At 41.6% G+C, this 22,783-nt stretch overlaps 1 protein-coding gene across 9 annotated transcripts in view; it reads right to left on the bottom strand.

Moving 5' to 3' along the window:
• Positions 1-17,168, bottom strand: part of Nlgn1 (neuroligin 1) — an 856,909-nt gene extending 839,741 nt beyond the window's left edge. For 3 of the 9 annotated variants that reach the window (XM_075950398.1, XM_075950389.1, XM_075950394.1), the window contains exon 1: positions 14,690-15,639. The gene's annotated coding sequence lies outside the window, so the exon portion shown is untranslated. Of the gene's footprint in view, positions 1-14,689; positions 15,654-16,388 lie in introns of those variants that run through there. The other 6 variants (XM_075950402.1, XM_075950391.1, XM_075950401.1 and 3 more) reach the window with 4 other exon arrangements.
• Positions 17,169-22,783: the final 5,615 nt, after the last annotated feature.

Here is a 22,783-nt window from a genome sequence, read left to right on the forward strand (position 1 = left end):
GAAAAATGGATAAGTATACAGCTAAGTCAAAACAAAATAAAGTATCATGGGCTTTCTTAGATATTTAAACTCACAGAGACAGAAAGGCTTTAGAACAGAATTACATTTAACTCTCCAGTTACCATTCTATCTACTTCTTCAAAATCAGACTACATGTGAGCACTGGATGAGGGGTAAGTTCATGGGAAGACAATGACTCTTATAAGAGAAGGATAGATCATTACAGAGACTGAAGAGCGAGTCGCATTTGCTCTCTTTCTTCTTCCATACAAGCCACAAAGAGCACCATACTTGCCTAAAGAGAAATGCCATAGCACATAAAGGGACCTGCAGAAGCTGTCAGGGTTGTGCAGCACAGATGTCACGTAAACAAACCCACAAGTGCCAGGCCAGGAGACGACAGACATCATAGACTTGTAGAGAACTTGCCTCTGTGGTTGTGGGTTTGGCTGATGCTGCCACAGATGGGAAAGTGAGGAGTATCATGAGTAAGTCCTTTGCTCAAAGGAAGGCTGCAGCAATTCAGTTTATCTCAAGACTAAGTGACCTGAATATGAAATGGCCAGAAGAGCTGAGGGTTTCTAGCTAAAGACACCTGAATTCACTAGAGTGTTGCTTATGACTGTGAGCATTCTGTTGTTACTGTGTGCTAGTAAGGATGTGTCCTTCTTTTGTCTGCTTGCTTGGTTTTGAGACTCTGTTGGTAGCCAACGCTGTCCTTGACCTCTCAAACCTTCAGCGAAAGCCTTCTACATGCTGAAATTACAGGCATTAGTCACAATGCCAAGGTGGTTTTCTACTGTCCTCATCGACCCCTATGGGCCAACTTTCTCTTCCCTGTTGCAGGATTTGAAGACAAGTTCAGCTGTTGTCCTATAGCAACTTTGGTTCTATTAGTTTATAATAAAATCACTGTGTAAATGCGTGCACATATATGTGTGGAAGGCACAATGCATTGCTGTGTGCTTATGTGTATGCGTGTGTGTAGGATATTTGAGTACTGAAATGCACAGCTAAAGGTTTTATTCTTCATCTTTATTTCTGCTCCCGTAATTTACATTACAAAAAGCCATCAAAATTGGCATAGTTTCAAAAACACAAAGGTGCTGATAGTATTCTGCAAAGGGACTTGCTACAAATATGATCTTACATTTTGAAATGTCATTTACCTTCTGGATTACAGCCAGAGAGTCACCATTCACAAATATCTCAAGCAGGCAAACTGAAGCAACAGATATGGGTCCAGAAAGTAGATTTTACATATCTCTTTTTTCTGTCCTTCTTTCTCAGAAACCACAATCATTTCTGCATTGTGAGCCTTGTTGTCAACTCTGCTGAGGCCTGAGACAAAGATATGTAAGTGGCTCCCTCTGGTGCTGCCTCTAGGATTAGTATTATTTATCCAAACCATTCAACTCAGCTTCTAGGAGAAGAGTAAGGCCATTCTCTATAAGCTGTAGTGCTAGGAACACTTCTAGAGGTACATCTCCCCATGGAATACGATGAGATGGGGGTGACCTTTATGCCATTTTGTTTTTACTTGGGAAATAGATGAGGATGCCTCTGCCCTTTGTTTTGTAGTTCATGTACACCAATCTTTAACTTTTAAACGCAGCCACCTTATTAAACCCTGCCGAGCACCACCTCCTTGTTACAGAAATCACCAATGCCGAACAGATGTACTTAAGTTCTTCTAATGGACCTCAACACAACCATCAGTCACTAACCCAGTTGATCCGTGGACTTCATAGCAGCAGTTTGGAGCAATGTGGGGCTCATAAAACGTCTGTTCTACAAAACAGAAGGCTCTGGAGTGATCTCTACAAACGTCAGTGGTGGAAGGCGCTGACCAGGTCTCCTCCCATGGCTGAAATATCAGCTGTCTCTCATGACTAGTCCTTCTAAATAGGCCCTACTCCGACCAGCCTGTATTTGAAACTTAAGGAGCATAGGGAATTATCAGATGCCTGGGTTAGTTGTCACAGCCTTACGTCACAGTAATTAGGCTAAGATAATCTGTGGGCTCTCACTGTTGATCTTGTCCCCGTTGCAACCAAGAGCCAGCACATCTTCCTTCAGACATCTCTCTAAAGCACAGCACGGCCTCCACCACAGCCAGAATGTTAATGCATTATGACTCCATACACTGGGAAAACAAGTGACCATATGTGGCCGATGCCAGCGGAGCTGTAACTGTGAAGAACAATGGCTCTGAGTCAACAGCAGAATTAAACTGCTCCCTCTTGTGAAGCACTTCTGAATATCTTAAGTGTTGCCTTGAAAGTGTGGGATTATGTGCAAGCATAAACATTAGCTTAATGCAACATTTTGGTACAGAGTATGCCAGTTCAAAATCAGAATCAGAATGCAAGATAGATAGATAGATAGATAGATAGATAGATAGATAAAATAACTTCAGGATGAACTGTTTTCAATGTATGATTAAATATTATTGAAGAGACATACTTTATTTGTAAGAAAAGTTGCTTTGTAATTATGAGATTCAAGCACATAGAGAAAATGATGTGGCTTAGTTTAACGATTTCACAAAGGCGCCTATTAAACACGCACTCTGCAGCAAGCCTATGACTCAAATGTTTTCATATTCTGATGCTCACAGAGTCCTTGAATTTTTTTAAGCTGCCAATTTCACCATATCTAAATGCTTCATCTTTCTTTCCATGTATAAGTGAAATAACAACAGCCATATATTCCCTGAAGTAGGCAAAACAGATTGGGGAATCACTCCTGGTTTTAAAGAGTTCCAAGCAGAAGGAGGAGGAAGGAGAGGAGGAGGGGGAATAGGGGGGAGGAAAATAAGAAAGGGGGTGAAGAAGTGTAGAAAGCAGAGAGGGAAGAAGAGGTGGAGAACAGCAGCAACTTCAGCTGCCAGTTTGCTTTCTTCACTGTATCTGGGGTCATATCTAAAACCCAGTTCACAGGAAGAAGAGAAAGGGTGAGAGCAAGAGAGTGACTTGAGGCCAAGAGTTCAAGTCCAGCCTGAGCAACTTAGCAAGCACGTGTCTGGAAATACGTAAATAAACGGCTATTCATGAGTGATCATGCCAGTGTGAGCACCTGTGTATACATTTTACATGCTAGGGAAGGAGCTCCAGTGCATGATTTCATTTATTTCCTTAACAGTCCTATGAGGCTGGGATTATCGACTCTATTTTGCAGTTGAGAACTACAGAGACCCCTACGTTTTATCACCCCCCTGACAGCAGTGCCGCCCCCAGAAGTCCACGAAACAGCAGGGAACGCTTGCTTTCTCTTAGCCTTGCCCATTTCTTCAGCCTTCTTTCTCATGCCCTAGTTCCTCCATCTCCAACCTCTCCTGAGATTCTTCTGTAGACCCTACCTAGGCCTGTGATGCATTCTTCTAGAAAACACAGGGTTTGAACCCAGGCTTGATATTGCTGGAAAATATCGAAACTGGCCTTGCTGGACTTGCCACCAAACCTCTGCCTATTCTGCGCTTCTTAAATTCTCTAGGACCTGGGCAGGGGAACCCTTATGCAGGACTCTGTAATGTAGTGGCAGCTGCTGATCCTTGCACTTACGCTTTCTCAGTACCCCAAGGATGCAATGAAATATTTTGAATTAGGGATCTCGTTTTAGGAATGCCACATGTCAGAGGTCTTTTTACCACCCACAGGGGCTGGGAAGCAAGGAAACGGGAGAAAGGAACAGTGTTCATGAGGATGTGCATTAAAGTATAGGCCAAAGACTAGATATTTTCCTTGCGCCTATTATATGTCTATGCATCGTATTCCTTTCTTATCTATGAGTATGAATAACTTTGCTAAGTGGTTGTTGTCTTTCTTCTTGTATGAGTATTCACCTGGAACTCTGAACTTAATCAGGTAAATAGCGGGACAGGTGTATATTTATAAAGATACATGCACGCTACTGTTTAGAGACTCTGGGGCAGCAGGAGAAAGAAGGAATGTGTCATCATTTAAAGATTGTCTCCTCTCCTCTCTCTGTCTGCCTCCCTCTCCTCCCCAACATTTACGGCGGGTGTGCCCGCTTATTCTCAGCAGCACCACCTCATCCTCTTGTCTTTCTCAGATGAGTGTGGCAGATAAACATGCCCATTGCTCTATGATGCCCCCACTGCTCTTTGGAGTTATAGAGACTATTAGATGGGATGACAGCATTTAAACATGAATAATTGGGCCTGGAGCTGGTGGTGCGTGCCTTTAATCCCGGGCACGTGGGAAACAGAGGCTGGAGGAGCTCTGTGAGCTGGAGGCCAGCCTGGTCTACAGAATGAGTTTCAGGACAGCTAGGGCTGTTACACAGAGAAACCCTGTCTTGAAGGGGGAAAAAAAGTGAAAATTTGGACTATTCCCAGAGAATCACTGACTGGTAATATCACAATATACCTGTTTGTGACCAGTCATGATGATACGGAGCTCAGTGTCTTCTGCCTAATTCCCTTCCTGCTGCCTAGGTACTGGGTGTTCTAGCTCCTGATTCCCAGAATGAGCTGCTGTATCCAGAGTGGATTCACAGAAAGTAAAGAGGAATGTGCCGATTTTGTGAGCAATTTAGTAGAAACAGAAGTACTATCTCACTTGACATTGCACCTCAAAGACCTTAAAAATGGTTACATTGTTTCACAGAAATGGCAAGTATCATCTCGGGGCATTAAAAGGCAGATTCTCACCAACCAAAGTCTCTCTTTAAATAATAGAGCATTTGTCTCTGAACGTCTTGCAATCAGCAGATCTGAAACGATTAACTGAAGGATGATGGTGCTGTAGAGGATTGCGACAAAGACATGAATTTGGAGGCAGGATTTCTCTCATAATTGCTAAGAGCAGAGTAACTGGCGGGAAAACCCAGGCAAGACTGTAGTGTGAGGAACTGTCCTGTGTGTTAGTTTGCTTTTCTGTTGCTGTAAGAAAACACGGACAATAACTGGCTCGGGAAGACAGGGTGTATTTGCCTTACAGATTATTGGGCGCTATCAAGGGAAGCCAAGGTAGAAACTCAAAGCAAGTACCTGGAAACAGCCTTAAGCAGAGACAGTGGGGAAAGCTTGTTTACTGGCTTGCTTCCCAGTGTCCTATTTGGCTACCTTTCTTACACTACTGAGATCCACCTGCCTAGGAATGGAACCACGTACATTAGTGACCAACAAAATGCTTCCACACACCTATCCCCAGACTAATGGGATGGAAGCCATACTTCAGCTGAGTTCCCTTCTTCCCAAGCTTCCGAGTAGCCACCAGAAGTGACTTATGACACCTCATTTGATCACAGTGAAATTACTTCATCTCAATATTTATTAAGTTATATAAATAGACATTTTCAAAAAGTTTTTATCCATTTTCATAATATGCTTTACATTGGAAATGAATTTCTGATGAAATATGAACCCATTTTTCCAAGCACAGTTTACTGGTGACTCTTTCTAATCTGCAGATTGCTAAGTCAAAAATACTAAATACTAAAGAATATTCCTTATCTATAGCAATGTTTGTCAGTGTGTGTTTATGTGTTTACCTTTAAAAATACACAACAGACAATTGTATCTGCTACATATCTCAGCCCTGATATTAGTGTATACTTTGCTCAGAAATGCGTTTTCCCTTCTCACTATTTATGTATAGCCCAATCTTCTTTAAGTAAAATCCTCCCTAGACCTCCCTCAAATCCTAACTCTCTTCTTTATTAATTATGAAAATCATTGCCGCCACAATTGTATGTGTTAAAAAAATTAGAATGTAAAATACTGAGTGCTAGTGTAGACTTCTTTCCTTCAAAATTACTGAAAGGAATAATTCTACACAAATCATTATCTTTAAGACCAATTCCACAGTTATACAAACTAACCAATTGTTTTCTCCCCCTCTGATCTTCAATTTTGCAACACATAAATTAAGAAAGAACCCTTTAAAACTGATTCGCTAAGCTAGAAAGACCATTGGAAGTTTAAAATTAAGAAAGAACTTTTTTAAAAAATGGTCCGTTATGCTAGAAAGACCATCGGAAGTTTATTAAAATTCTTAGAAATTAATTATTCATTGTTACAATGATTCCCCAAGGCAAAAATTGTAATTTGTTTCCTTAGTCATAAAACTGATCTGCAGTATGAGTATAATCTTAGGACCCTAGTCAGTGTCTGGGATTATAAGCTTTTAACAGTTTCCCCCCTTGTGTCTTCAGTGTGAACAGAATGATCCAAGAAGATGAAGAGAGTATAATTAATAATTCAACGAAAACCTCATTTTCAGCAATATTATATCTATTCCTTATGTTTTACATTACATTGTCTATACTAAAGGGGTGCTTTAGAAATACCCAGTTCAGGTGAAAAGGGAAGAGGTGTTTTTGCATTTTCTTTAAAGGAATTCATTTTTCGGCAAGACAAACAACAGCTCAGCGCTTCGTCTGTTGTGGCTGAGGGCTGAGGCCGCAGGAGAAAGAGAGCGGCTCACCTCTAGAGAGTGTGTTGTTTATCAGAAAGCAAGGGCCCAGCTTTTGGGGCACTTAAGAGCAGTGGCAATTTTCAAATACAATACAGAGAAGAAACACGGTTGTCTGCAGGACTGCACAGTGAGAACTGTCAAGATATATCCACAAATAGGAACATCTGACTGATCTAACCAAAGACTTCTCTCCCTTTTATTCACTTTTTTAAAAAATCATCACTCTGTGGTTGAGTAATGATAAAATTTTAAAAAGGGAAATTTCATTTTTACCTGCCAATTTTCTCTTGCTCTTTTTCCCCTGATTACTCCCTTTTAAAGCAGAACATTTATATATAGTGATAGTTAATTCCTTTGTAACTTTTCTTTGTTCTTGATGGAAAATGCATTTTCTTCTCGCCTCTGCCCACCTTTACATCCCAGATTTGCCTTTGGATTATTCAGTGATCTGTCTAATTTGGTGTGTCTGAGGAGAACTGGATCTAAGTTCTAACTCTGTTCTGTTGAACCTTCTGCTGAGCTTACAGTTGTTTCCAAGAAGGAAAACGTGCTGGCCCTGTAGCTCAGCGGCAGAGCGCTGGCCTCTGGGTTCAATCTCCAGGACTGGGAAAAGAAAGAAGAGAGAGAGCAAATAAAATGTATATGTAAACCAAGAAAGATTTGTAAATGTTCACATGTGCAACATACAACAAATGCTTAAGTTGTATAGTGCATCATAAATTTAAAGCTACCCCTCTCTACTATAGGATACAAGCTTTAAATATATAATGCACAAGCATTGTGAACATGCTTTGGATACTAATCTTATTCTCCCCCCCCCAAAAAAAAAGACTTTTAGAGCAAGAAAAGTTATTTATTTTAACTGTTTGCATATTTATTTATATTTTAGTATGCCAAGTGGCAAGGTTGTTAAGGACAGGGGTTTTCACCCATATTTGTTTGGGGTTAATCATTCTTCTTTCTTTCCCTATCACCCTACTCTTCATTCCCACATGTACCCTTCCATCCCCAGAATTCCCTTTTTTGGCTTTATGTTTATCTGATGATCCACCCCACTTCTATTTGTCTTCCCTCATGGGTCTATTTCTGGATTCATGGTATCTCCATGCACCCACTCCACACAAATGCACATGATGAACATTTTAAACATTGCTCTTAAGGCACAAACATATTAAAAGAATATTGTATAACAGTTATTAGACTAAGGTCTTCACATGCGGTTGTCATACTTCTGAGACTAGTATTTATTTGCTTTTCTTATTTATTTATTTGCTTTTCTTTTATCATGCTATTGGAAAACTCGCCCCATTTTCTATATCATGCAATGAAGAGTGAGTATAATATTAAGGGATAGAGTTGCATTCTAATCATACTTCCTGTGAGGTCTGTCATAATCTCTCAATCAAATATTTAGAGATTACTAAAATAACTGGTTTAATTTTCAGGATTGCATTACCATGATTTTAAAATGGAACTATGTGCAGCAGTAAAGTTCTCTCCTTCGTTGGCTGACACAGCCCCTTAAACACTGCAATGTGTTGGAAACCAGAGTGTACCATCTCATTATTTCTGTCTGGGTAGCAGAGGAGTTCTCATTGCACTAGATTACATAGCCACCAACTCCGATATTTTAGGTCAATTCCACCAAGATATGACTCAGAGTTGTCTTCTGAAAATCACCCTCTGTCACACTTTAATAAGACCAACAAATCATCAGCATCAGCTCTTGCAGAAAGTAGCAAGTGTTTGGAATGAAATCCTGGGGAAATTAGGACGCCTTCTTCAGAAATGGTGCATTGCAAACATAGACCCTAGTGAATGAGAAAATGAGGACTCTGAGTAAAAAATGACTGCAAAGAATGAGATTCCAAATAGAATAAAGCTTTCCTAACCCATAGTCTAGTAGTTCTAAAAAGCAGGATACCTTTTACATATATAAGATTAGTGTGAAAGCCTCTGCCTATTGGAGTTTCAATTTCTCTTTGGAGAAATACAACATTAAAATTTTAAGTGGGAAAAAACATTATAGAATTGTAAATTGGGCAGATATATACTATAACCAGCTCTTCAGTTTTAGTGGAATTTGGTCTATTAAAAAGCACTAAACGTTGGATAACCCAGGAGAAACTACAGAAGCTTGCAGTACTTTAGGCTCATGTCCCTAACCACAATCATCTTGCTGTGGGGTTGTTGACTTAGAAGGCACATTCGCAGTCCAGGTAGATGTCTAGAAAACATACCGCAGTCCCCAACATGTGCTTTACAAGAATGTCCACCAACGTGTGCATTTGTTTAAAACTCTGTTTCACAATGCTGCTACTTTCAAACACACTTTCCATTAAAGCAAAGGGGGAAAGCATCTGTTCCCAATCCGAAACACAGATGGAGTGACTAATTATCATCTTACATTTGATACATAACCAGTTCCCTTGGAGGCAGGGCGGCTCAGTTCATCAGTTCAGAGGTGATGGCTCTGGTGGAAACAGCTCTAGGCACGGAGCCCAGAAACAGAACATTTGCAGCAGAATTATGCTATGCACTGAGAAATATTATAACACACTGAAGGTAAACTGAGGAGACAGCCAACATCCATAACGAAAATCCACCCCAGGCTTCTCTCATTCATGGTTCTCACATTGTGGATTTGATGAGAATTACTGGGCAGGAGCAAGGTCACCGATGTTCTAAGTCTAGAAGACGAAGTGTGTGTGTGTGTGTGTGTGTGTGTGTGTGTGTGTGTGTGTGTGTGTGTGTAATATAGAGGAAAGTATAACCTTAGTTTATTTATTTGTACTTTAAAATATTCCAACTTATTTTTCCATGTGTCTACAAACTAACATATATTACCCTTAAAATAACCCAAGCACCATTGGTATCTCTTTCCTTATCTTACCACTTACATCATAGACTTAGCAGTTATACATAGAACCTCAAATAATTTTCAAACACATATCCATTTTAAAAAAAAAGTTGACTGAGTGAGATGTGGTAACACTCACATCTATATACTTATATTTACTATATTCTTCCTCCTTTCCCCCACTAATTGGAAGACTTATAAAAATTGCCCCAAACATTAAAATCTTGAAACTAAGTTCACGCTTTAGATTTGATTTTTTAATAATACAACAGAGTGACGTGGAGTGGTTAAAACATCTATTCCAATAAAGCACGAAACTGCCTATGAGTTTTCTCAAACCAGGTTAGAAGTAAAAATAAAGTCTTCCATGTTTTAAGACTGTGTTCATTAGATGCCCATAGGCACGTGTTCTAAATGTAGGCCTGCCCAGTGAAATGGTTGCCAGAAGAAGGAGAGGCGACTTCTTCAAAGTTATGCCCACTGGTAAGCCACCCATGCTCATAAAACAGCCCTAATAGAATCCACTGGCAAACAAGGGAGTAAGGGGACAGTAGCTGGAAAGAAGAGAGTGTGGGAAACGGATCTAAGAGTATAACGGACTGGATATGAGCACAGCATATTGTACATCTGCTTGAAAATTATCAAAATGCCATGTGCTTTAGCAAAATTGTTTCCTAAAATTATGAGAAGTAGTCTGGATATATAAAAATTTTCCTACACTAATTTTGCACATAGCCAATAACTTTGAAATTACCAAGCCCAAGGATCTTCTACATAAACATTAGAAAAGTTAGAATTTTCACTTGAATCTAACTAAAATCACGTAATTCTTTAAGAGAGCAATTGGCCAAAGATGCAGTCATTTCTCAGATGGTTCCTAAAGGAAGCTGATAAGAAACACACATGTGGACATGTGACCCACTGGGCAAGGAAGACATGCTTTGCTCAATGGCCTGATGCAGTTATTCTAGAGAGGGGAGGTTTCTGGTCTAAGTGTACAGTGTACCATAATTTAGTGTTTATCATTCTCCTATCCAGAATTCATGTATGCATTTTTAAATTCTCCAAGTCGTACTAAAAACAAACAAAACAAAACAAAAAAAAAACAAATTAACAGCAAAAAAAATGAGCAAATAAAAATAGACCCCTCTGAAATATCACAAATGCATGCATTCTACTTCAGAAGTTTGCAGTTTGGCACGAATTTAACTCATGGCCATGGATCCAAAATTGATTTGATTACATTCTGTGTGTTTGATTCTAATACAGGCATTCTGCTTCATGAAAGAATTGAGGAAGTAAGCATAATGGTAATGGGAATCCCAGTTAGTTGGCCTGCTTCATGGCTACTGTCTCCTTCCTCTTAGCTAGCATTGATATAAAGGGGAATCTGTCACTTCCACAGAAAGAAGCAGACCATCCTTCCACCCCAAGTGGGCAAGATCATCTTCATGAGAATGCAAAGTCCTACCTTTTGTCTGTTACCAAGTAGAAGTTGGGGTTCTTTAGTTCTTGTGCACTGGGCATAAGGAAAGTCAGCTGACAGTGCCCAGCGGAACTTTCCTTCGTAACGTTAGACATTTCCCTGAGAGAAAGAAAGACTGCCCCCTCCATCTGATGTGAGAATGTGTAAAGAGGTTTGTTTGCCTCTGTAATGGCCACATTGGCTCCAGGATAGGAGGTCAATGGCCGTATGAAGAAAATGATATCATTAAGTTACTGAGTTAGCCAACGCTAGCTCAGCACAGTGCCAGAATCAGTGACTGTGACAGAGTGGCAATCTTATCTGTAAAGGCCTTTTCACGGTATTTTATTCCTTTGTTTTCCTGAGTGTGGATAGTTGAACTGAGAGACTCACTCATAAGCACACCAAGCACTCTATCATTGAATTACATCCCTAATTCTTTACTTGGATGCTTTGGAATTCAGAGTTAAAAGACACCTAAAGTCATCATATTTTATATCTCAACACTGAACATATCTGAACAAAAAATGGTTTCCAATAAACTTATAAGGAATAAGATTTGAATGAGTAGAGAAAATACTGGGCAAGCTGATTGGCCATCCATATCAATCGTGATACGTCCTGGCAAGGCAGAGTTCTTATTTATAAGTGTTATCATCTATTACCACACTGAGGTAAACAGTTAAGAAGCACAATTTAAGTTAAGTTTTTGTTCATGTGAACATATCTGTCTAGGAAATTATTACATTAGCTAATGTTGTTACCAACATAACTTTTAAAATATATACACTGGAAAGGAATATCTAACTGAAGATTTACATTTTTTATTTCATTTGATCTTTTTCACATAATTGACCACTTTCTTATTTGTAAGCATGAGCAGTATTTGTTACTTTACTTTATAGACTAGAAGATGTGGCATTTCTGAGGAAGAAAGTGTTAAGAAAACAAAGCTGTCTCCGTTCTACCTACTCCTCTTCTAACTGTTATCACAATTAGTCCATCATCACTTATCACATCTGAAGAATATGCATGTGTCTTTTCATTTTTCTGAAATATTTAGATGAAATTTACATTTATACATTTACTTTATGATTATAGCAAGCGGTCCTAGTTTTCAACCTCAAGTTCATTCTTTTCTCAGAGACTCTAATATTGTTCAAAATATCAAATATACACCAAAATATGTTTATAGACATGGATGTTTGGCAATGTATGGAGAAACTTCTTGGTTACAGGACAGGTGAGTAGAGTAAAGGTCATGCATACTGCCAAATATCTTTGGTGTGCAGAATCTTTCCCACAACAAAGAAAAAATTAATCACTGCCAAATAGCAGCAATGTCAAGATTGGGGAGTTCTGAGATGAAGTATTCTGTTATCTTTGTCACCCTCTCCTTTTGGGGAACCAGAAAGCACATATGAGTTTGGTGTCACAGAAACAATCTTCTGACCATAAGAGAAATTGCATAGATGATTGTAGATACTTAATTTCTTGATCAAATGCTCCAGCAGTCATCTTTCTTTGAATTCCTACTATATGGTAGTAAATAAACCCTACTTTCCTAATCCACTGCTAGGCTACTAATTACTTCATAGTGAAATACAATTGTGAAAATATGTGCTATTCATGTACAGTCTATTTTTGCTTAGGTAATATATCATGTACAGTCTATTTTATGTTCTGACATGGGGATAATCTTTCAAAATGAAATGATAAATCCAGTATGGTTTCTGATCTGACCTCCAGCAATCCACCATCCAATAAAGACATCAGACATTAGAATGTTAAAAAAAAAAAAAGACAATGGGTGCCCATCAGATCAATAGCATGTGAGAGGAAGGGGTAAAGGAAAGAAAAGGGTGGAAAGAAAGACAGCCAAAGAGAGCTAAACTTCTGGACAGTGGATTGTGGGGAGCTGAACCTATAAAGATGAGCCAACATAAACAAAGCACAAAGCCTTACGGTGCCAAGTAGTATTATGGAAATAATAAGAGTCATGTGACTGGACCAAAGGGCAGATCTAGGAGAAGCACAGGATGCAGGAGGTTTCCATGTAAAGTTTGCAAAGGATTGATTCACATAAAATTGTGGACATTGGCAGGTAAGCCACCAGAACCATTGCACATGTTAAGGTATCTTCAAGGCAGTCTATGTTTTAGAAATATTAAGTCTGGACATGGTAACTCTACTTATAAATAGCTGGAATATACCTAAGAGAACATGACTTAATTTTTAATATTTTATTTATGATCATAAATAGAAAAAATCATCATAAAACTTCACACATGGAAAACAAAGTGTGGCAAAGTACATGAGAACCTACTGCTGCCTGTTGACATCTCTGGTATCACTCTTAGCCCAGCTGTGCTGTGCTCACAGAAACCACCTTAGCGTCATTAGGTAATTTGAAAAATAAGTCTTTAGTGGGGTTAGGACCCTCTAAGAAATCCATGAATGAGTTTTACTAAAAAATGTTAAAAAAAATGCTTCAACACATGGAAACCCAGAGAAAGATATGGGAATTATATCAATGTCTAAATGACCACTGTCCTACAAAATGTCAATGACATCAACCTTAGCTTTTAACAAAATTAAATAGCAGAACTTAAATTTGTACCTGTATTCTCTAGTTCTAGCTACTTATGACTCTAGGTTCTCATTTTGTTTTTAAAGAGTTAAAGTGATAACTTAAGGGAATTTGAAGCAAAAGGCAGGGGTTACTACTGAATAACTGCAAGAAAACATTCACAGTGGAATAAAATCTGAGAACTTAGGCTTGGGAGAGACTTCAGATTCTTTCATTGGCGTCGTCTCTCCCTGCACAGACTCAGCTGGACCTAGGCAACCTCCCCCACCAGAGACAAGCACAGGAGACTCCAGCTCTCCCTTCTCTGTGTAGCTGTCCGACTCCAAACCACCCACGCATCTTATTTGGAAATACATTATCAATAAATAAAAATGGAAATTTTCACAAATTAAAACCATGTAAAAAATAAAAATTGGCAGGCAGCAATGCTAGGGTTGGTGGAAGAGAAGGAGGTACCTAAAAAGACTCTTCTTACAGCCCAGGATCTCTGGTACAGCTTGCTTCTGAAAGATCACTGCCTTTCCTGCCTCTCTAGAAGGATTGTAAGGACTAACTGTGGACTAGCAGGCTCGGAGAAAACAGTTACTTCTTTTAATCACACTGTACCGTCAGAAGGCCTGAGCAATGATTAACTTCCACATTCTCTGTGAATCACTCCATCACTAGGCAGTGTGAGGAGACTTAGATTCATTCTCTGCCAAGGGCACAGTAAACTTAATGGGCTTTGCGTTTTGCATTAGATATTTTAAATACACACATGGTCTCGACTGCTCAACTCATTTCTGTAGAAAACCTGGCACTCTATAGGTTGTAATAGCTCATAATGCTGAGACATTTTATAGATTTTTGTCAAACACACGCACACCTTCTCAAGGTGCCATTTTTTAAAAAAATCTATGATCCTATTAATACTCAAGTATAATTAATTTTGAGAGAAATAGCAAGACACTGTAATTTCAAATATAGCACGAAACTTCCAGTTACTTAAACAAAATACTCTATGGTAGTTGTAGTATAAAAAGAGGGAAATTGGGATGTCAATGTTCTATAAAAATACACAGTAAAAAGGGAGGTTAACTATCTAAATCCACATATCCCTAATCCTACATGTATCGTGAGGGTCCTAGAAATGGGGAAAAGAAAGAAAACAGTGGTACAGGCCAGAGCTCATTAGAATAATCACAAATGAATCAAATATGGGACGTATTTCCCTCATTTCTGTAACAGACTAAGAGCTTCCTCTGTAATAAATTATTCCTCATTCAAAAATCTCATTCTAAATAAATTTAAATTAACTGCAGGTGGGTTTTTATTGTTGTTATTCTACTCACAAGGCATTGTGCTGAGGCAGGCAGGAGTCAGTGGAGACTGGATTAAACGTTTCCGTGGACTACCCCTCTCTTCCCCGGAGAGTTTATTGCCCAACAATGCATAATCTATTAGTCGCTCCTCGCGGGGATCTAGAAAGTGACATCTTGACTCGAACCAGCACGCAGATCTGAAAGCCACTTCGCAGGAAACGTTACAGAGAAGAAGAGCAACTTTCTAATTCCTGTCAAACTAAGAGGCGGAACCAAGCCCAGAAGTAGCCTCAAGGCCCAGGGAGAGCAGAGCAGAAAGCAGACTCCACACTCCAGCGAAGGTTCAAGAAAGGCTTTGCTTCTGGAGGCGGCATTGTTCCTCCATCCGTTCAGGCTCTGCGTCTCCCCTAGGCGGACTCTCCAAATCGGTGTTTTCTTTCTCTGGTGCCTCTCCGCCAACCTCCTGGCTCTGGGTGTCCTGGTCCCGGAGCTCAGGCAAGCAAGATCTCTGCAGGGGCTGGGGCGCCTCTCCGAGGACTCAGAGACACCGCACGCGTCCGCCCCGGCCCGGGCAGCGCAGAGCGCGCAGCGCACCCTGGCTGTCTCGCTCCTCTCCAGCTTCCCAGGCTCCCACGGACTCGACTGGCCTCTCACCACCCACTCGAGTTCGCCTTTCCTACCTTGGCTTCCCACACCAGCTAGGCACCGCCGCCACAGCCGCGTCCCGCCACTCCAGACCTGCGCAGGCCGGGTTGAAGGGATGCCTGGGTCAGAGATGCGCCGGGAGGCGGGGACGAGCGGCCGGGGCGAGGCAGGGCAGGTGGGGAGTCGCGGGGTACGGGCGAGGGCGTGCGTGAGCGAGCCCCAGATAAAGATGCATGTGCTCGGTCACCGCGGCGGAGGAAGGACCGAGGGGGCAGGATGTAAAGTGGAGAACGCCCACCGCGAGGGTGCGCAAAACCGGCGATTTGCAAAGTGCCAGGGCCAGACAGGCAGAGGGGGAGGAAGGAGGCTGGCTGAAGACCAGGAACAGAGAGAAGAGACCACTTCTCCATCAAAAGGTCGGTTCGGTTAACGTGTCCCCAGAGCAGGAGTTAATCAGGGATTGGACGTGGTGTAAAAGGTGGGTTTTAAGGACTCGCCACGTAGGTCTTCTCATCCTAGACTTAGCTTCCTCTCTCTCAACTCTGGGGATTTGCCCTCCTTGTGGCACAACTGGCTTTACGCAGGAGCTGAAGCCGGCTGTCCTCCTTTGCTGCTTATCTGCATTTTGGAAATTCCTTGAACCCCAGGATTTAAGAAACCACCCAGTCCATTAAAGTTCACTATTTTTTATTGTTTTTATTTTCATCAAAGGGTAATTGTGAAGAGTTGGCACCAAGACATGTTTGAAACATTGATCGACGTGGCATTTGTTGTTGTTTAAAGGGCAAAACGCATTTAAGACCGCTAAAAGACGGGGGGGGGGGGGTAGAAAACTCGATCAAGTGGGGGAATGAAAGATACATTTAAACTGTAACCGACGATTACACCTCCTGTACAGTCACCCTCCCCCAGCGCCCAGCCCTCCTCCTGGGCCCGGGGGAATGGAGAAGAGCAAAGCAGAGAGCAGGGAAGGGTAGGATTGGTGAAAAGGGTGAGGGCAGGGAGAAGCCGGAGCAGGAAGTTATCAGTGGTCCCGGGGACTGAGGTAAATGCCAGGCCTGGTGGACGCAGAAGGCCCCCTTACCTTCTTTCTAAGCCCCGGTTGTACCTGCTCTGCAACCAGAAACACTTCGTGGTGCCTAGCGTGCAGCCTAATGATGGCCGAATGTTAAACAGTTCTTCACTCTCCCTCCCCTTGTCCAAAACCAGGATCAAAAGAATGTGAATAATGTTCTTGGTGTCCATCAGCTCCGGAACATGTCGCTGTGTCGGGAAGAGATGAAAACCAGGCTTTGGGGCGCGCGTATATGTATTTATAAGCTTTCCGACCGGTATATAAACATATATACGTTCTCTGCACGTAAATCCAAAAGAAAAGCACCCCAGAAGCCTCTGGAGGAGGGAGGGGACAGGAGCAGCAAAACTTGGCAGAGCAAACGTATCCAAGGATTTCGTGCCTAGAGGCACCTGCTTCAATATGCAAGAATTCCTGAGAAGCTTTGTAGGAAAGAGAAAAAAATAAAAATAAAATTACCCCCAAACACACACTTGAAACTGGAGACGCCTAAAGAAGAGTAGAAATAGAGAGGATGAGATCTCCTGGGGACCACGGATCCGTCAGCCAAATGAGCAGTCGCCCTGGAAAACCCTCGGCGGGGAGGTAACTGCAGATGGGTCCCCTGCTCGCGTCCCCGCCGCTGCCGCTGCTACCTGTAGACACGCACACACAGGCACACTCACGCGCGCACACACAGCAGCCTCTGCTGCGCGCTCTCTCTCCCTCTCTCTCGGCCGCGATACCGGGTGCGGGAGTCTAAATACAACTAGATCTATCTTCCTGCCGCGGTCCTGCCCTCTCCTGCCCACTCCTCCCGCGGATTTATTGCACAACATTGCTTCCCCGGGGTCAGGTCGGAGCTGCCACAGGGGCCTCCGCGGGTGCTGGTGGCTGTCCCCTCCCTAAGTTCCGCCCTCTCTGGTCCTTCCGCCCCGGGGCAGCAAAACCTCCTTGGTCTGCGGTCCGCAATGCCCCGCAGCGCCTGCAGCACCCGAGGTTGCAGGAAGGGTGAAGAGCCTAGGGCGTCACGTGTGACGTCTTCTAAGGCACTTGGGTCCATAACTGAATGCGCGTTGGTATGGTGGCGGGCCGTCGGTCCTTAGTGTCTTTGTGCTGTTTCCAGGAGGCAGGTCCAGCAACAGAGATGGGAGGCTGGAGCTGGAGGCCAGGGCCTTCCTCAGAGTGAGTCTCATTCCATAAGCTATCTGACCACCAACCCCACCCCACTCCCAAATTCCTTCCATCTAGTAATGGACTGGCCCCTGAATTAGTGAGAACCCTTTAAGGGTCTCCCCGCTGGCTGTGCCCACATTGACCTTTGCTGGAGAGTCAATGTTTAAAAAATCTGTCACAGTAATCCTTAGTGGCCTTAATGTCTTGTGAAGGTGTCACTCAAAACACTGTATCCTGTACAGCTACTCGCAGCCTTCTAGCCTCTGTGGTTTTTGAAAATGTGAATTGAGAAACCCGGACATGCCAAGAGACCCACTGAAATAATTGTTTGCCTCCTGTAATAATCTTAACTAAAAGCTAATGTCAAGAGTCACTGTGAGAACTGAGTGACGCACAGGCTTTCTTTCTTGCCTCGGGGTTCGTTTCATAATTCTCAGCCTCTCTACGATTTAGTCCCTGAAATTCAGAGGAAGGAAGAAGTGCCTGAAATAACAACACGGTAGGTACTTGCTCTGGAGGATTTGAGTTAGCTGTTGCTACTTGGGAATCTAATAGCTCTGTAACAGCTGTGCTGGTTTGCAGAGCAACCTTGAACCTAACACACTCCCTCCACTTTGCAGGCACCCAGTGCCATTTTCCCACAGTTTTGCGGTCCAGTCCACCTGTGGTCTTGTTCCTGTTCGTTTCTCTTCTCAGGGAAGTAAGCTAGAGGTATACCCAAGACAGCAAAGCCTCATGTTAAACCACACCTGGGCTGCTTGGTTACTGTTCTCCTCGTCTGTCTACTTCAACCAGGAAGGCTTTGTCTTTTCTCTACCATTGTCCAGAAAGCTGGAAACAAGTATGTGTTTTCATATCGGTAACAGAATTTTATTAATTCTTTGACATTCAGGTGGTTACACACTTAAGATACCATAATGAGCCAGACTAGCGGTATACACCTTTAATCCTGGTACTCAAGAGGCAGGGGCTGGAGGATCTCTCTGAGTTCTAGGCCATCCTGGCCAGGACTAGAGAGAGAGACCCTATTTTAAAACAAACGAAGATAACATAATTCAAGATGTTTTTATAATAATTGCAGTATCAAATTAAAAAAGAAATCAAGGTGACTTAATAAAGCAGTCCCTTGTAATTTATATAAAGTTCTGCAGAATCTGTTGCCTTTTAATCCTGTAGGCATCCTTTTAATGACCCTGCTGAACCCTGAATGTAATGATTGAGCATTTTTATTCCCAATAATTGCTATCACTAGGACGAGATTACATTTCCCCAGGTCTTACTGTATTTTTACATTATTTGCAATCCTGCAATCTCTATGCTGCGTATTAAAACCCCATTTTCATGAGCAAATTAAACAAAAAACTCAAGAGGTCTAAAAAATTGAATTGCCAGCCAAGCAACACTTGTCCCTGCGTGTGTGTGCCACGAGTCAGTGGTGGACAGTGCTGACTGTCAACTTGATGGGCTCTAGAGTCATCTGAGAGATGGAATTTAGGGCCTGCTGGTCAAGGATTATCCCTTTTCTCTTTTGCTTTTACTGTTTCTTTATCTCTCTCTTACTCTGTCTTACTCCCTGTCTTTTTCTCTGTGCCTCTCTCTGTATCTCTGTGTCTCTCTTTCTCTGTCTCTCTGTGTGGGGGAGGAGTGCCACCTGTATGAGGTGCCTGTGGAGGTCAGAAGATGGCATTGGATATCCTGGGACTGGAGTTACAAGCAGTTGTAGGCCTTCTGCCAAGGGTGCTGGGAATCAAACTGGGGTCCTCTGAATGAGCAGCAAGTGCTCTTTACAGCTCAACCATCTCTCCAGGCCAAAGGGATGATGTTGGCTGATGTGGGAAGACTTACCTTGAATGGGGGTGATGGCGATCACTGTTCCCTGGGTGGGGGTCCTGGACTATATAAGTGAGCTCAGAACTCATTGACCCTCTCTGCTTCCCAGCTGAAGATGCGGCAGCACTAGCTCCCTCACACCGTTGTGACTTCCCATCACGGTGGACTGAGCTGGGACTGGAAATGAAAATAACCTTTGCTCCCCTGTGCTGCTCTTGTGAGGGCATTTCCTCACAGCAGCGGGAGAGAAACACAGACACGTCCAAATGAGCCAAACTTCCATTGGCCTTGTTTCTCCACTTTCCCCACTAAACCGTGCAAGGAAGTAAGGTCACCCATATCACTTGATGCTAAAAACCACTTGCCTCAACTTCCACTTCCACTTAATAAGGAGAGTAGTACTTGCCTGATGGTTTTGCTGTGTTTTCCATAGCAATGCAAGTAAAGAACTTGGACCACCAATAAAGAATATTTTCAGGGTTTCTATTTTGGAATCTTTATGATGTTTTGTGTTGAAAATCAGTCAGAGAACTTGAATGCAGTGCTTCTTAGTGTGCAATCTGGAAATAGACCATTAGTGACTTGATCTTGATTTCCCAGGCCCTCCCTGTCTTCTTCTTTCTTCTCATTTCTTTGCTTGCTTGTTAGAGTTCTTTGGGACAATGTCTTAGCTGTCACAAGCTGGCCACCAGCTCATATTGTAGCCAAGAATGATCTTGAACCCTTTGTCCTTCATCTTCTATCTCCCAAATGCAGAGGTTGCAGGCATGTCCCACCACACCAACTGTGTTCTTTTGCTACTTACATTTTGCATAGAGAGACATATTGAGCATGATTATAATCTAGAAAGAACAAAAAACAAAACCATGAATATGCATGAAGACATCCACAGAATGTGGGGAACTGGGTTCTATTCTCGTTGCAGGTCTTGTGGTCTTCTGGTTAGTGAAGTTAAACTGTGCTCAACCACAAAGCCTTTCATTAAGTCAATTGTCTGTAACTCTCAGTAGGGTAAACACACACACACACACACACACACACACACAAATTCTTTGTAAAATTTGCACAAGCACCCCTGCTCACTTGTAGATTTGGAAGGAGGTTTCAGTATAAAACATATTAAAATGTTATTTTTAAAATCATTGACCCAAAAGAGCCTAGGTTTGAAAATTATCTATTTTTGTGGTTGTTATTGTTGTGAGACAAAAAGACTCTAGAGAAATTGACGAATCATCTTTATAAGTGTGTATGTGTGTATGTGTTCATCTTATCAGATTTCTGTGATGATAACATTTCCCAGAAATGGGAATTTAAAATATGAGGAAAAGAAAGGCTCGAATGTAAACTGAGACACCTCGGTGCAATAGTATGCAGACTCAGTGTGTTTTCACTCCAGAAAGTTAATAAGTGGAATGATTTCCCACCCCCCAAAAATTACATATTCAAAGAAAATTGAATAACATGTTTTCCTGAGGTGAGGAAAAGCAATGAGTATTACTCATTATTTGGAAAATCCTGAAGACTCACAGCAGGAAATTAGTGTTTTCCCCCTTTCCAAAGAGCTTATGAAGAAAGGGTATTAATAAAATATTACCCTGAGATGAAATTTTACTGAAGTGTTCATCATAAATTATATGCATTTTACTTAAAATGGGTTAAATATAAATAATATACTGAGAAAGAGTTTACAGGGGCAATGACAGCTCATATTTCTACTTGAAAGAAATAAAAGATGGAGGAGAATAATCTGTTAAATTGTGGCATTGCAAAGAGAACACCTGACCAGGTTCCTGGAAATGTCTTGTGGGCCAAGTGCACAGATATTAGGAATACTAACACGACAAAGAGAAATTTCTAGAATTGCTAACCCAGTGTCTATAGCATCCATCTGGCCACAATCCGTGTGGTTGGCACACACAGCCAATTCTCCTGCCCATACCGTCTCTATATACAGAATATGTAAATCCATCCACCCTGTGTCTGGCCCTAACCAAGTCAATCTTCCTCCAACTTACATTTCTTAGGATCCAAAACCTAGTGTGTTCTCAACCCAGCACATCTTTATTTAGCTTTGGTTCCCACTGACCGTATTCCAAATCCCTCCTCTTTCATTGGTCTCCAAGGCTAATCCGAATGATTTCTTGGATTACCAAGTTACCCTCCTTACCTACCTATTTTGCCTACAAAAGTTACCACATCAAAAATATCCCTCTGGCAGAGAGGACTTGCGTTTTCTCTTAGCGGTACTAATTTGCACATTCCATGATGTAATTTCTGTCAATCTTGTGCATTATCGTTAATTTTGTAATTATTTTCTGGTGCTTTTGCTTTAACCAGGCTTTCACGCATATCAAGTGAACATTCTTCCACTTGGCATGCCTCCAGCCCTACTTATGGATTTTCTATTTCTCTAAATTTATTTTTAATAAACCAAATATTCTCCAGCCAGACACCGTATCCTTCCCATTCTGTCTCTAGTCAGGCCCGTGTGCCTTCCCTCTCTCCTGTATGTCTCTGTTCAGATAGTGCATTTAAAACAAGCTGTTATTGACTTTGCGCCCTCAAATGGTGCCTTCCTGCTTCCTCGCTGTAACCCCTTGTTTTCACTTAGTCACTATCTTGACCTAATTTTGTTTCTTTGCTTCCTTCTGCCATCAGAAGTCAAATGCAGTTAATCTGAGGACTTAATTTAGTCTGCTTTGTTAGCTTCTAGGTGCTAACAGCCTATACTGTGCCTTGCAGTGGTTTCTGTAAACGTATAGGTGAGAGAGAGAGATGAATGTCAATTTTAGGGACATGGTATTGCAGGCGGCCTCTAACTTAGGTAACAATTGAACATAAAAACATAAAAATTTGTTCTTGAAGTATCATTTCTTAAGTGCATATCTTACTTTAAATGCATTAAGGCTATAATTACAGGACATGTGCCTCACTTTCCTGAGATAATGTTTAGAGTGAGCATATATTAGCTTCAAATGTACTTGGAAAAAAGCAGACCATATTCTCAAAGATACTTTGCCACTTAAAGAGCCAATGATACTTTATTATACGAGACTTACAGTCTACATTTTCATCCCATTTCCAAGAGCTCTGCTATTTTAAAACAAGCCCCTAAGTGATGTTCTTTTCATTCTATTCTAAAATTCTCTTTTTGGTAATTATATAAAATATGAGGCTTATAGAAGCAGTTATCAAACCTAAAATTGTGTTTATAATGCATTACCTACATAGCTCTCAGGTCAGAAATGCTGTGTATGTGTGTGGAGCGATGCTGGCAACTCACTTACACCCTCTTTGATCATGTCAACCACATCTAAATCCTAGACGCTCATATTCTTCCCACCACATCCGTCACATCTCAGTTCTACATACAGAATCCAGTAGGTTTCCAGGAGGAGATGGGTTAGTTCTAAATCACC

Source organism: Microtus pennsylvanicus, chromosome 16 (genome assembly GCF_037038515.1).
Source record: "Microtus pennsylvanicus isolate mMicPen1 chromosome 16, mMicPen1.hap1, whole genome shotgun sequence".
In the NCBI taxonomy this organism is placed as follows: domain Eukaryota; kingdom Metazoa; phylum Chordata; class Mammalia; order Rodentia; family Cricetidae; genus Microtus; species Microtus pennsylvanicus.